This window comes from Oncorhynchus nerka, linkage group LG8, assembly GCF_034236695.1.
Source record: "Oncorhynchus nerka isolate Pitt River linkage group LG8, Oner_Uvic_2.0, whole genome shotgun sequence".
NCBI classification, from domain to species: Eukaryota; Metazoa; Chordata; class Actinopteri; order Salmoniformes; family Salmonidae; genus Oncorhynchus; species Oncorhynchus nerka.
In genome coordinates, this window is record NC_088403.1 from 42603447 (window position 1) to 42618235 (window position 14789).

The following is a 14789-nucleotide window of genomic DNA, read 5'->3' on the forward strand; positions in this document are numbered from 1 at the left end:
TAAAGCGGCTAGTGGATGATAGCGGGGTGAACAGGCAGTGGCTCGGGTGGTTGTTGTCCTTGATGATCTTTATGGCCTTCCTGTGACATCGGGTGGTGTCGGTGTCCTGGAGGGCAGGTAGTTTGCCCCCGGTGATGCGTTGTGCAGACCTCACTACCCTCTGGAGAGCCTTACGGTTGTGGGTGGAGCAGTTGCAGTACCAGGCGGTGATACAGCCCGACAGGATGCTCTCGATTGTGCATCTGTAGAAGTTTGTGAGTGCTTTTGGTGACAAGCCGAATTTCTTCACGACGCTGTCTGTGTGGGTGGACCAATTCAGTTTGTCCGTGATGTGTACGCCGAGGAACTTAACCCTCTCCACGACTGTCCCATCAATATGGATAGGGGGGGTGCTCTCTACTAACCATATTTGGTTAGTAGAGATCCTACTGAGTATCTGCCACCCCACGTTAGCTGAGACAGGTAGAAATGTTTTCTCTCTACAAGCCAGGAGGTTGGTGGCACCTTAATTGGGGAGAACGGGCTGGTGGTAATGACTGGAATGACTAGGCGGGATGGTAACAAATATATCAAACACATGGTTTCCAGGTGTTTGATGCCATTCCATTTGCTCCATTCCGGCCATTATTATGGGCCGTTCTCCCCTCAGCAGCCTCCTGTGATGTACAGTCTATTACAGGGTATTGCATTGGGGGGCTATGGAGGGTGTGGGGAAGCCAGCAGCAGGCTGTGTGACACAGTCCCTCTCAAAAACAAACCATATTTGGTCAGTAATGACCATACTGAGTATTTTCCATCCCACTCAGCTGAGACAGGTAAAAAAAGTTCTCTCTACAGCCCAATATTCTCAACATACCAGTGTCAACATAGTTTTTTGTCATTATTGGTCTTCCCAAAAAAATCTTAACCATATTTTACATTTGTTTTCATAAATTACTTATTGCCTTTTCTTGTTGACACGTTAAAAGTAACCACTTATTAAAACAATATTTATTTTTAATGTTTTTATTTTGAAGGTTTCGTCATTACCATACAAACATGATGTCATAATTTGTGCTGGTAGCAGAATACTAATCAAGAAGTCATGCCAGAAAGTCCAACAAATTTATATGTATTTATTTAACTAGGCAAGTCAGTTAAGAACAAATTCTTATTTACAATGACAGCCTACTCCAGCCAAACCACACTGGGCCAATTGTGTGCCACCCTATGGGACTCCCAATCACAGCCAGATGTAATACAGCCTGGATTTGAACCAGGTATTGTAGTGATGCCTCTTGCACTGAGATGCAGTGCCTTAGACTGCTGCGCCACTCAATATATGACAGAGGTACTCAACAACACACTCAGAAAATATTGAAAGCTACAGCTATGGCCTAGGCCTACTGTAGCCCCAAAATAGTTTAGGTAGGCTATTTACTGTAGGCCTACTATTAACAAATACATGTATTGTGAAAGTTTGCCTCCAACTAGTTTTTGAAATTAACTCCGACTTGCTATGAGTTCTCCTTCGAGTCGCTATGCGTCGATACTACAAAAATGTAAATTCTTAAGCCCTTACCATGTACAGTGTCTTGCAAAAGTATTATTTGGATTTCATGTAATGGACAAAATAGTCCAAATTGGTGAAGTGAAATGAAAAAAATTACTTGTTTCCAAATATTCAAAAAAAAAAAAAAAAAAAACTGAAAAGTGGTGCGTACATATGTATTCACCCCCTTTGCTATGAAGCCCCTACATCAGAGAGGCAACAAAGAGACCAAAGATAACCCTGAAGGAGCTGCAAAGCTCCACAGTGGAGATAGGAGTATCTGTCCATAGGACCACTTAAAGCCGTACACTCCACAGAGTTGGGCTTTACAGAAGTGGCCAGAAAAAAGCCATTGCTTAAAGAAAATAATTTATTTTATTCATTTATTTAACCTTTATTATTTATTTATTTCACCTTTATTTAACCAGGTAGGATAGTTGAGAACAAGTTCTCATTTGCAACTGTGACCTGGCCAAGATAAAGTGTAGCAATTCGACACATACAACAACACAGAGTTACACATGGAATAAAGAAAACATAGTCAATAATACAGTAGAACAAAAGAAAACAAAAAGTCTAAGTTAAGGAAATAAATAGGCCACGGTGGAAAAGTAATTACAATATAGCAATTAAACACTGGAATTGTAGATCGGCAGAAGGTGAATGTGCAGGTAGAGATACTGGGGTGCAAAGGAGCAAAATAAATAAATACCAGTATGGGGATGAGGTAGGTAGATAGATGGGCTGTTTACAGAAGGGCTATGTACAGGTGCAGTGATCTGTAAGCTGCTCTGACAGCTGGTGCTTAAAGCTAATGAGGGAGATGTGAGTCTCCAGCTTCAAAGATTTTTGCAATTCATTCCAGTCATGGGCAGCAGAGAACTGGAAGGAACGATGACCAAAGGAGGAATTGGCTTTGGGGGTGACCAGTGAGATATACCTGCTGGAGTGCGTGCTACGAGAGGGTGCTGCTATGGTGACCAGTGAGCTGAGATAAGGCGGGGCTTTACCTAGCAGAGACTTGTAGATAACCTGTAGCCAGTGGGTTTGGCGACGAGTTTGAAGCGAGGGCCAACAAACGAGAGCGTACAGGTGGCAATGGTGGGTAGTGTATGGGGCTTTGGTGACAAAATGGATGGCACTGTGATAAACTACATCCAGTTGGTTGAATAGAGTGTTGGAGGCTATTTTATAGATGACATCACCGAAGTCGAGGATCGGTAGGATGGTCAGTTTTACAAGGGTATGTTTGGCAGCATGAGTGAAGGATGCTTTGTTTGCGATATAGGAAGCCAATTCTAGATTTAATTTTGGATTGGAGATGCTTAATGTGAGTCTGGAAGGAGAGTTTACAGTCTAACCAGACACCCAGGTATTTGTAGTTGTCCACGCATTCTAAGTCGGAGCCGTCCAGAGTAGTGATGCTGGACGGACGAGCAGGTGCAGGCAGTGATCGATTACATAGCATGCATTTAGTTTTACTTGCGTTTAAGAGCAGTTGGAGGCCACGGAAGGAGAGTTGCATGGCATTGAAGCTCGTCTGGAGGTTAGTTAACACAATGTCCAAGGAGGGGCCAGAAGTATACAGAATGGTGTCGGCTGCATAGAGGTGGATCAGAGAATCACCAGCAGCAAGAGCAACATCATTGATGTATACAGAAAAGAGAGTCGGCCCGAGAATTTAACCCTGTGGCACACCCATAGAGACTGTCAGAAGTCCGGACAACAGGCCCTCCGATTTGACACAATGAACTCTATCAGAGAGGTAGTTGGTAAACCAGGCGAGGCAACCATTTGAGAAACCAAGGCTGTCGAGTCTGCCAATAAGAATGTTGTGATTGACAGAGTCGAAAGCCTTGGCCAGGTCGATGAATACGGCTGCACAGTAATGTCTCTTATCGATGGCGGTTATGATGTCGTTTAGAACCTTGAGCGTGGCTGAGGTGCACCCATGACCAGCTCTGAAACCAGATTGCATAGCGGAGAAGGTATGGTGGGATTCGAAATGGTCAGTAATCTGTTTGTTAACTTGGCTTTTGAAGACCTTAGAAAGACAGGGTAGGATAGATATGTCTGTAGCAGTTTGGGTCTAGAGTGTCACCCCCTTTGAAGAGGGGGATGACCGCGGCAGCTTTCCAATCTTTGGGAATCTCAGACGATACGAAAGAGAGGTTGAACAGGCTAGTAATAGGGGTTGCAACAATTTCGGCAGATAATTTTAGAGAGGGTCCAGATTGTCTAGCCTGGCTGATTTGTAGGCGTCCAGAGTTTGCAGCTCTTTCAGAACATCAGCTATCTGGATTTGGGTAAAGGAGAAATGGTGGGGGCTTCTGCGGTTTGCTGTGGAGGGTGCCCGGCAGTTGACCGGGGTAGGGGTAGCCATGTGGAAAGCATGGCCAGCCGTAGAGAAATGCTTATTGAAATTCTCAATTATAGTGGATTTATCGGTGGTGACAGTGTTTCCTAGCCTCAGAGCAGTGGGCAGCTGGTAGGAGGTGCTCTTATTCTCCATGGACTTTACAGTGTCCCAGAACTTTTTTGAGTTAGTACTACAGGATGCAAATTTCTGTTTGAAAAAGCTTGCCTTAGCTTTTCTAACTGCCTGTTTATATTTGTTCCTGACTTCTCTGAAAAGTTGCATATCACGGGGGCTATTCGATGCTAAATGCAGAACGCCACAGGATGTTTTTGTGCTGGTCAAGAGCAGACAGGTCTGGAGTGAACCAAGGACTATATCTATTCCTAGTTCTACATGCTTATATAAGATGGTGAGGAAGGCACTTTTAAAGAATAGCCAGGCATCATCTACTGACAGGATGAGGTCAATGTCATTCCAGGATACCCCGGCCAAGTCGATTAGAAAGGCCTGCTCGCAGAAGTGTTTCAGGGAGCGTTTGACAGTGATGAGGGGTGGTCGTTTGGTCGCAGACCCATTACGGATGCAGGCAATGAGGCCGTGATCGCTGATATCTTGATTGAAAACAGCAGAGGTATATTTGGAGGGCGAATTAGTTAGGATGACATCTATGAGGGTGCCCGTGTTTACTGATTTGGGGTTGTACCTGGTAGGTTCATTGATCATTTGTGTGAGATTGAGGGCATCAAGCTTAGTTAAAGGCATGTGGGAGACTCCCCAAACATATGGAAGAAGGTACTCTGGTCAGATGAGACTAAAATTGAGCTTTTTGGCCATCAAGGAAAGCGCTATGTCTGGCGCAAATCCAACAACTCTCATCACCCCGAGAACACCATCTCCACAGTGAAGCATAATGGTGGCAGCATCATGCTGTGGGGATGTTGTACATCGGCAAGAACTGGGAAACTGGTCAGAGTTGAAGGAATGATGGACGGCGCTAAATACAGGGAAATCCTTGAGGGAAACCTGTTTCAGTCTTCCAGAGATTTGAGACTGGGCCGGAGGTTCACCTTCCATCAGGACACTCGAGTGGTTTAAGGGGAAACATTTAAATGTCTTGGAATGGCCTAGTCAAAGCCCAGACCTCAATCCAATTGAGAATCTGTGGTATGACTTAAAGATTGCTGTACACCAGCGGAACTCATCCAACTTGAAGGAGCTGGAGCAGTTTTGCCTTGAAGAATGGGCAAAAATCCCAGTGGCTAGATGTGCCAAGCTTATATCGAAATACCCCAAGAGACTTGCAGCTGTAATTGCTGCAAAAGGTGGCTCTTCAAAGTATTGACTTTGGGGGGTGAATAGTTATGCACGCTCAAGTTTTCTGTTTTTTTGTCTTATTTCTTGTTTGTTTCACAATAAATATATTTTGCATCTTCAAAGTGGTAGTCATTTTGTGTAAGTCAAACGATACAAACCCAAATCCATTCTAATTCCAGGTTGTCAGGCAACAAAATAGGAAAAATGCCAGGGGAGGTGTATACTTTCACAAGCCACTGTACCTATGTTTGTCCCCTGTTGTTGCGTACCTTTCTTTGTTTGCTGAAAAACCATACTTTTTGATAAAACGTTAATAAAATACAACCACCTACTGTTTCCTCATTGCTTTTGCTCTAAGATGGCAACTTAGCGCAAATGCCCCTGTGCCAATTGAATCTCAACAAGGAATCAGTCCATGGTTGTATTTGATTAACCTATTATTAATAAGTATCCCACTGGGCAAAAATGTCCATTCAACGTCTAGTTTTGATTTATATTCGGTTGAGTTGTCAACTAACGTGATTTCTACATGAAATCAAACAACAAATGTCACCATTTAATTTAATTTAGGTTAAAAGCTGGGTGAGCATTTTAAAAAAAAAATGCCCTTACATTGATTACTTTTTCCAAATCCAATCAGTTAATTCACATCATCGCTTAGATTTATTTGGTTGAAATGATGTGGAAACAACGTTAATTCAACCAGTTTTTGCCGGGTTGGATGAATTTCAGAAAAAAATTGGGTCAAAATTGAATTAGCATTAAAAAATATATATAATACAAAATAAAAATCTGTCTGTTGCTCGTAAAAATGTGGAGTGGCGCAGCAGTCTAAGGCACTGCATGGCAGTGCTTGAGGCATCACTACAGCCCTGGGTTCAATTCCAGGCTGTGTTTACAGCCGACTGTGACTGAGAGACCCATAAGGTGGGTTAGGGAAGGGTTTCCTTGTCCCATTTGCACTCTAGTGACTCCTTGTGGCAGGCTGGGCACCTGCAATTTGACTCTGGTCTCCAGTTGGATGGTGTTTTCTCTGACATTGGATTAAGCAAGCAGTGTGTTAAGAAGCAGTGTAGCTTTGCAGGGTTGTGTTTCGAAGGACACACGGCTCTCGACCTTCGCCTCTCCCGAGTCCTTAGGGGAGTTGCAGCAATGGGACAAGATTGTAACTACCAATTGGGGAGAAAAAGGGGTAAAAGTATTAAAAAATACATTCTGAAATTTCCGACATGCTAACTGGTACATAGCACGTGTATAACTACAAACAGTTAGCAAGTGTTTCCTAGTTCCGACTAGCACATGAACACGGCATAAGCTAGAGATATCTGTGTTTTTGCATGGGCTGCATCTCAATCCACTGCATCTGTCAGTGTTGGCCTTCCTCATCTGCGGTGGAAGGTGGCAAAGCTACAGCGGTGTTTGTCAGACCAGGAGTCATCCCGAAAATCGGACTTCTCACAAAAACGACTGAACGGTTTGGGCTACACACTAATATGACCCATATATGGAAAGATTAGACTCTCACAAACACGATGGTGTTCTGTGTTTGTTTTTTTCCCAAAAATTAATGGAAGTGAATAGGGAATTTCTACGTCAAAGGTATTTTCTTGTATCTCTCAGATATAGGACAGACACTTCAAAACATACTTCCTTTTGACACATTTTTTGACTATCTAGTTTTCCACATATGAATCTGTTATTCAAAGTGTTTCTATGGGCTTATAGCAGTAAGGCCAAATTCAATGTTTCATCAAATCAATTTGTATATCTGTCTGCTAATTAAGTCTAGTAAAGCTCCAGTGCACTACTTTTTTGTTGAGAAAAAAAAGCACTAAAAATAATGAATTGCCTGTGTTATAGACTGCTATATTGGTCACTAATACAGGACTAGTAAAGGCACGGTGCACTACCATTGTGAAAGAATTATGCAAAACTTTAAAATAAATATTATTCAGAGGGTGCAGCACCTCTACTTTCCATGTCTATGGTAATGGAGATGATTTACAATGTTTTGTGTGTGTGAACCCACACATGACAGGAGAGGAACACACACAGTGCAGCCCATTTATATGCCTAAAGATATGGGCAATTCCCGAAGTCATACTCAATCCTGTGTGCTTACACTCCACTCTTGTGGCCAAACCAATACACCACAACTTCCTTTGACATTTAGTTGGTATTTTTTCCTGATAAATTATCCTCTGTAAATATATGAATTATTCAATATAATACACATATAATATGATATGACTCTGTATGACAGGTAAGACGGAAAGAGAGAGAGGAGAGAGAGTGAAAGTAAGGAAAGGGAGAGAGAGAGAGAGAAACAGAGGGAGAGTGAGTTTTATGAATTCCCTTTACCTCACAACCCTTTCAAGTTGCACACTCCCCAGAAAAAGAGCCTGAGATTTTAGGCCAGGTGTACCATAAACCATCCTCTCAATCTCTCTCTGACTTGTGTGAATTTGCCCAAATTAGTTGCTAGGGCAGTTGCTACATAAGTTGTTCGGGGGGTGTACACCCTTCTGACCCCCCAGGTCACACACTTTTCTGTCTCCTTCAAGCAGTGGCAGAGAGAGCTGTAAGCTCCTAAACCCCGGTTCTGCCCATCACATCTGGATTCGTTTCTCTGGACTAGGATGGTGTGTTTGGAAGCATTTTGCTGCCGAAACTCAATTGGAAATGCAAGTGGCCAAATCAAAAATCAATAGCAAGTTTGCAAATCCTTTTCCTAAATTTAGTATGCATTTTGTGGCACAATTCTAATTGAAATGCAAAAAAAATATCATTTTCATAATTGAGTATGCATAATGTCTGTCAATTTGAAAAATAAATAAAGTGTGTTTGATATTTCATTTACATGGTACTATCCAGTACAATGCTGACATTTAAAAATCAAATGGAAATGCTTAAATTACAAATCATTACTGGTCCGTGTAAGTTCAGATTTCTGAGTCAAAAAGGAAAACGGCTATTTTTATTTTTGTTTCTGAATTTGAAAAACAACTTTTTTTTCTCATTTATTCTGTCGAAATTGGACATGGAATAATGGAAAACAAATAACAACAAAAAGTATTTAAAAATATATATTTTTGTTTTGTTCATACCCGGAAGTACACAACTCCTCATATAATATTCACAGGAGTGTGTTTACATGCTAGGTTGGCAGCACAAAGAAAGGATTAGTCTCTGTGTGACAGGAAGATACAAATAGCTAAGATGCAGAACTTATTATTGAAGTTAGCATGCCAATAGAACAAACTCAACAACAACTGAATAAAGTTTGCTAGCACTACTACTAGCTGGCTACCTAGCTAGCACTACTACTAGCTGGCTAGCTAGCACTACGACTAGTGTTAGGGTTGCGTCAATCGAATCTGGTATCAGGATAAATATGACAATGAGTCACCGCATTGTATGCTATGTATTTTTTATTAGCTAAGCAATAAGTGGTAAATGCAATTTTCGTATATACGGGCTCTCTGTCACACCTCGCAGGGCAAACAGAGAACTGACTTGTTCCTGACAAAGATATTATAATATACTCTGATGACAGAAGTAGTTCCTGCTTCCTATCCGGCCTGTCAGAGTAGAGACTGGGCGTGGTTTAAACTCACCCAGCCTATTGTTGATTGTTGGCGCACAGGCTGGTCCCAGCCTCCTAGGCGCTTCAGCGGTCAGTCGTTGTAGTTGTGTAGAATATACAGTTATCAGGCACCTGGATCCTGTTATCTAACAAAGACCATTTGTTCTCGCAACTCTACGTTCTGAATGTGCCCCCACAACTCATGCACAGTTCCTGTCTTCATGTTATTCTGTATTTTTCCATCATGAGAAAGGCCCGTGGCCCTGAAACTGTTAACAATGTCTCAAGTCAGCTATGTTGCATATCACATACATCCACACAAGCCAACAGCAGATAATATTCAATCACATATATGGTAACGGGCTATAGTGCATAACACAGAATCCTCACACTCGCTGGCTAGCTAGCACTAACACTAGCTGTTTTTAGGCTATCCTGGCAACAACAGCCAGTGTGAAACCTCACAGAAGAAGAAGAACAGCCAGTGTGTGAGAATTTTGCAGGAAGGACATGGGGAGCTAATAGTAACTAGCTAATATGGCTAATTGACTATTATATGTATCTAGCTACCGGTAGGTTAGATAGCTAGCCAGTAGCTATCTGGCTAGCTGGCTAAGAAGAGGCACTACTGGCTAACATTACTGGCTAACGTTAGCTATGCTAGTGAACTGGTACTGGCTAGCATAGCTAGCTAGCTACCTTCACAACAAGACACCATCATGGAACACCTTTAGGTACAGCCTTTTTTTCTTGTAGTTTCACATTTGGAAGGTGGATAACGAACAATTAGCTGGATTACTAGCTTGCATGTTTATTTATGTTCTATCAGATAGCTTGCAAACAATGATGCACTAAAGTTACTCTAGAGGGGATCACTAAGGGTATCTAGCTTTTAAAAACAAAAGACTTATCTGAAAGCATTTCATCAGACTATATAGTGTAACGTCACATGTACAATATAATATTTTGTTTCTTATTTTGGCCAGCTCTCACACTGTGTGTGAGTGTCTCTCTCACATGTCTGTGTGTCCCTCTGTCTGTTTAGGAGTTCCAGATGTGGCTGCAGAAGAGTAGTGGCAGAGAACACTGCAGGGCATTTTCCCTGAGCAATGAGCAAATGTAGGACATGTACAATCCCATATTAGATACTACTTGGATAGGTAAGAGGCAGAAGTTGCAAGCATAAAGGTAGATACTGTGTACAGTATGCTTGCAACTTTAACAGTATTCAGTCAAGGAAAGGCTTTACTGCTCAAGAAAATATGGTGTCACAGTACTGAAGGGGAAGAGCAGGCAGGTGAGCTTCCTATCTCTTGTGGGGATACCCTGATGGTGCCATGACAAACATTTGATGTTGGAAGTTTACATACACTTAGGTTGGAGTCATTAAAACTCATTTTTCAACCACTCCACAAATTTCTTGTTAACAAACTATAGCAAGTCAGTTAGGACATCTACTTTGCACATGACAAACTTTTTTCCAACAATTGTTTACAGACAGATTATTTCACTTAAAATTCACTGTATCACAATTCCAGTGGGTCAGACGCACCTCGGGTGATGGAGTAGCCACTATTAAACACGAAAAATGAGTGATGTAGGTTAAAACAGTGGCAGTGATAGCCATGGAGAAGGAGCAGCTTCCAACCAAGAAATTATTGATAAAAAGGGTTCAACTGTTTCAGTTATTTGGAAGTGGTTTGGCTTTTTGAAGTCTAACAAAGAGCAGAGCAATGTTTTTGCAAATTGTGCCGTAGACAGGTGGCTACCAAGTCTAGTAATACGACAAACCTTTTTCACCATTTGAAGCAAAATCACTCTTTGGAACGTGCAGAATTTTTGAGTTTGCGCCACGGTATTGATAAACGCTCCTCAAGCACCAGCCAATCTAGGAATGTTTGCCAGAAGCAGTCAACACTGACAGAGTTTATGCCCTACAAGCAAACATCGAAAAGACACAAAGACATAAGTGCTATTATACATTGCATTGCTAAGGCCATGCTACCAATTAGCAAAGTCAAAAAGGAAAGTTTCAAGAGACTTATCAATTTAATTGACCTCAGGTACGTACTCCCTGGCCACAAACATTTCTCTCACACCGCACTGCCTAAACTCTACACCGAGAGTGTAGGGAAAAAGTTGAGGAACGGCTCAAGACAAATTTGACGTATTTTGCTACTACTACCGATCTGTGGTCTAGTCGCACATCAGAGCCTTATATTAGTGTCACTATATTGACAAAGAGTGGAATCTTCTAAATAAATCCATTCAAACATCATACTCTCCCGACAACCACACGAGTGAAGCTATAGCAGAGGGGCTAATTGACACTCTCGCCTCCTGAGGACTAAGTCAAAACAGACACGTCAGCATTACAACAGATAGTGGTGCGAACCTGTTTTGGACATCGTCTGCACTTGGCCAATGGTAAGTAACCTTGTCAATTGTGTATATTGAAGTGATTGGTTAGATTAAACTAAATGTGCATTTTCTTTCATCAACTGATTAAGTTAAATATTACATTTGTACATAACTGAAGGGATTATTGTTATTTTAAAATGGTATTAAAATCTCTTGATTTCTTTAAGAGAGAGTAGGTAGAGACAAACGGGTAGATCGAGCAATTGGAGTGTGTAAGAAAGCGGTAGGTGCCTTTTCCTATTTGTGGAAAAAGAAGCGAGACCTGGCAGTTGTTCAAAAAGAACACAACCTACCCCAACACAAGTTGGTGACAGAGTCGCCTACCAGGAGGCGATCACATCAAAAGATGGTGCAAAGAGAAATGGAGCAGGAGGAAGCCATTTCACAGGTCTTGTCCAGTTACAAGAAGACCCGGCACTTAGCTCCCGCCTATACAGATATAGATGTTCTTGAGTCCATCAACCAGGCATTGACCCCACTCCTCGAATTCACAGATGCTCTGTCTGGTGAGTCTTATGTCAGTGTGTCTTACCTGAAGCCAGTACGACACCTGTTCAATACAGAGGTCATGAAACCTGATGATGGTGAAACAGAGCTCACCCAAACCATCAAAACGGTAGTCATGGACTATCTGAATGAGAAATATGATGACTTCCTGGACATAGCCTTGTTGGTCAACCCTCGGTTTAAAACACATTACATCAAAGAGGAGAAGGTGGGCCACATAAAAGCAAGAGCTGTCTCAGAGGGACATGAAAACCCAAGCCCAGTGTAACAGTAACTTTAGACCGTCCCCTCGCCCATATCCCCGGGCGCAAACCAGGGACCCTCTGCACACATAAACAACAGTCACCCACGAAGCATCGTTACCCATCGCTCCACAAAAGCCGCGGCCCTTGCAGAGCAAGGGGAACTACTACTTCAAGGTCTCAGAGCAAGTGACGTCACCGATTGAAACGCTATTTAGCGCGAACCACCGCTAACTAAGCGAGTGTTTCACATCCGTTACACCAGCACAGGGAGACGATGCTGCTGCTTCACCACAACTGCCAGCTAAAAAGAGAAAGTCACTTGGCATTTTTTTTTTTTAAGCCATGCTCCACCACCACAGGTCTTACTGAAATCCAGCTGGTAGAAAAGGGACTCAGCTGCTACCTTCAGTCTCCTGATGCTGACAGTGAAACCAATCCACTGGACTGGTGGAAGATCCACCAAAAAAACTTTCCCGAAGTCAGCCACCTGGCAAAGCGCTACCTGTGCATTCCTGCAACCAGCTCCCCTTCAGAGTGTGTTTTTAGCACAGGTGACAACATGGTGATCTGCCATAGGGCAGCTTTAAAGCCAGAGACCGTTGACAGACTTGTCTTTCTTGCTTGTACTGTAAGACAACTACCCCAACTTCAACTGTGACGCACCATTAGTCTAACAGTTATAATGTATGTTGACTTGCACTATTTGTTTTTTAATTTCTTGTTTTTTTTTTAAAGTGGAGTTAATGTTATTTGTGAGTTATTCTACTTCTGACAATAAATAAGAAACATTAAAGACTTTGGTTTGTTCAGGCAGGCTTGAGTCTGAAGCAGAAATGAACCTTTTAAACATGATTTGATAAAAATTGTGATAATTATAATTAAAGCTAGAGACAGTAGACAGACTTGTCTTTCTTAAGACAACAACTACCCCAACATAAACTGTGATGTGCCATTAGGCTAACAGTTATAATGCATATTGACTTGCACTATTTTATTTTAAATGTTTTTATTTCTTGCTCATGACAAGCAATGGAGATTAGACCAGTGGAAATCTGTTCTTTGGTCTGATGAGTCCAAATTTGAGATTTTTGGTTCCAACTGGCATGTCTTTGTGAGATGCAGAGTAGTTGAACGGATGATCTCCACATGTGTAGTTCCCACCGTGAAGCATGGAGGAGCAGATGGGCTGGTGTGGGGGTGCTTTGCTGGTGACACTGTTGGTGATTTATTTAGAATTCAAGGCACATGTAACCAGCATGGCTACCACAGCATTCTGCAGCAATATGCCATCCTATCTGGTTTGCACTTAGTGGGACTATCATTTGTTTTTCAACAGGAGGAATTAATGACCCAACATATCTCCAGGCTGTGTACGGGTATTTGACCAGAAGAAGAGGGATGGTATTTTATTAGGATCCCCATTAGCTTTTGCAAAAGCAGCAGCTACTCTTCCTGGGGTCCGTGCAAAACATGAAACATAATACAGAATGACATAATACAGAACATCAATAGACAAGAACAGCTCAAGGACAGAACTACATAAATGTTTTAAAAAGGAACACGTAGCCTACATATCAGTTCTTACACTGGGCCAGACGGATTACCAGGACGTGTACTCAAAGCATGCACGGGCCAACTGTCAAGTATCTTCACTGACATTTTCAACCTCTCCCTGACCGAGTCTCTAATACCTACATGTTTCAAGCAGACCACTATAGTCCCTGTGCCCAAGGAAGCGAAGGTAACCTGCCTAAATGATTACTGCCCCATGTCGGTAGCCATAAAGTGCTTTGAAAGGCTGGTCATGGCACACATCACCAGCATCCTCCTAGACACCCTAGACCCACTCCAATTCAAATACCGCCCCAACAGATCCACAGATGACGCAATCTCAATCGCACTCCACACTGCCCTTTCCCACCTGGACAAAAGGAACACCTATGTGAGAATGCTGTTCATTGACTACAGCTCAGCGTTCAACACCATAGTGCCCACGAAGCTCATCACTAAGCTAAGGATTCTTGGACTAAACACCTCCCTCTGCAACTGGATCCTGGACTTCCTGACGGGCCGCCCCCCAGGTGGTAAGAGTAGGCAACAACACGTCTGCCACGCTGATTCTTAACACTGGGGCCCTTCAGGGGTGTGTACTTAGTCCCCTCCTGTATTCTCCACTGCGTGGCCAAACACTACTCCAACACCATCATTAAGTTTGCTGACGACACAACAGTGGTAGGCCTGATCACAGAGAACGATGAGACGGCCTATAGGGAGGAGGTCAGAGAACTGGCAGTGTTGTGCCAGGCCAACAACCTCTCCCTCAATGTGAGCAAGACAAAGGAGCTGATTGTGGACTACAGGAAAAGGTAGGCCCGAACAGGCCCCCATTAACATTGACGGGGCTGTAGTGGAGCGGGACGAGAGTTTCAAGTTCCTTGGTGTCCACTATCATGGTCCAAACATACCAAGACAGTCGTGAAGAGGGCACAACAAAATCTTTTCCCCCTCAGGAGACTGAAAAGATTTGGCATGGGTCCCCAGATCCTCAAAAGGTTTTGGCGCTCCGGTACCGCTTGCCATGCGGTAGCAGAGAAAACAGCCCTCTGATTACAATTAAGAGCAAAATGTTCCACTCTGTTCTGGGCTAGCTGCAGCTTAACTAGGTCTTTCCTTGCAGCACTGGACCACACGACTGGACAATAATCAAGATTAGATCAAACTAGAACTTGCTTTTTGGATAGTTGTGTCAAAATAGCAGAGCATCTTTTCATTACGGCCAGACCTCTCCCCATCTTTACAACCATTGAATCTATATGTTTTGACCAA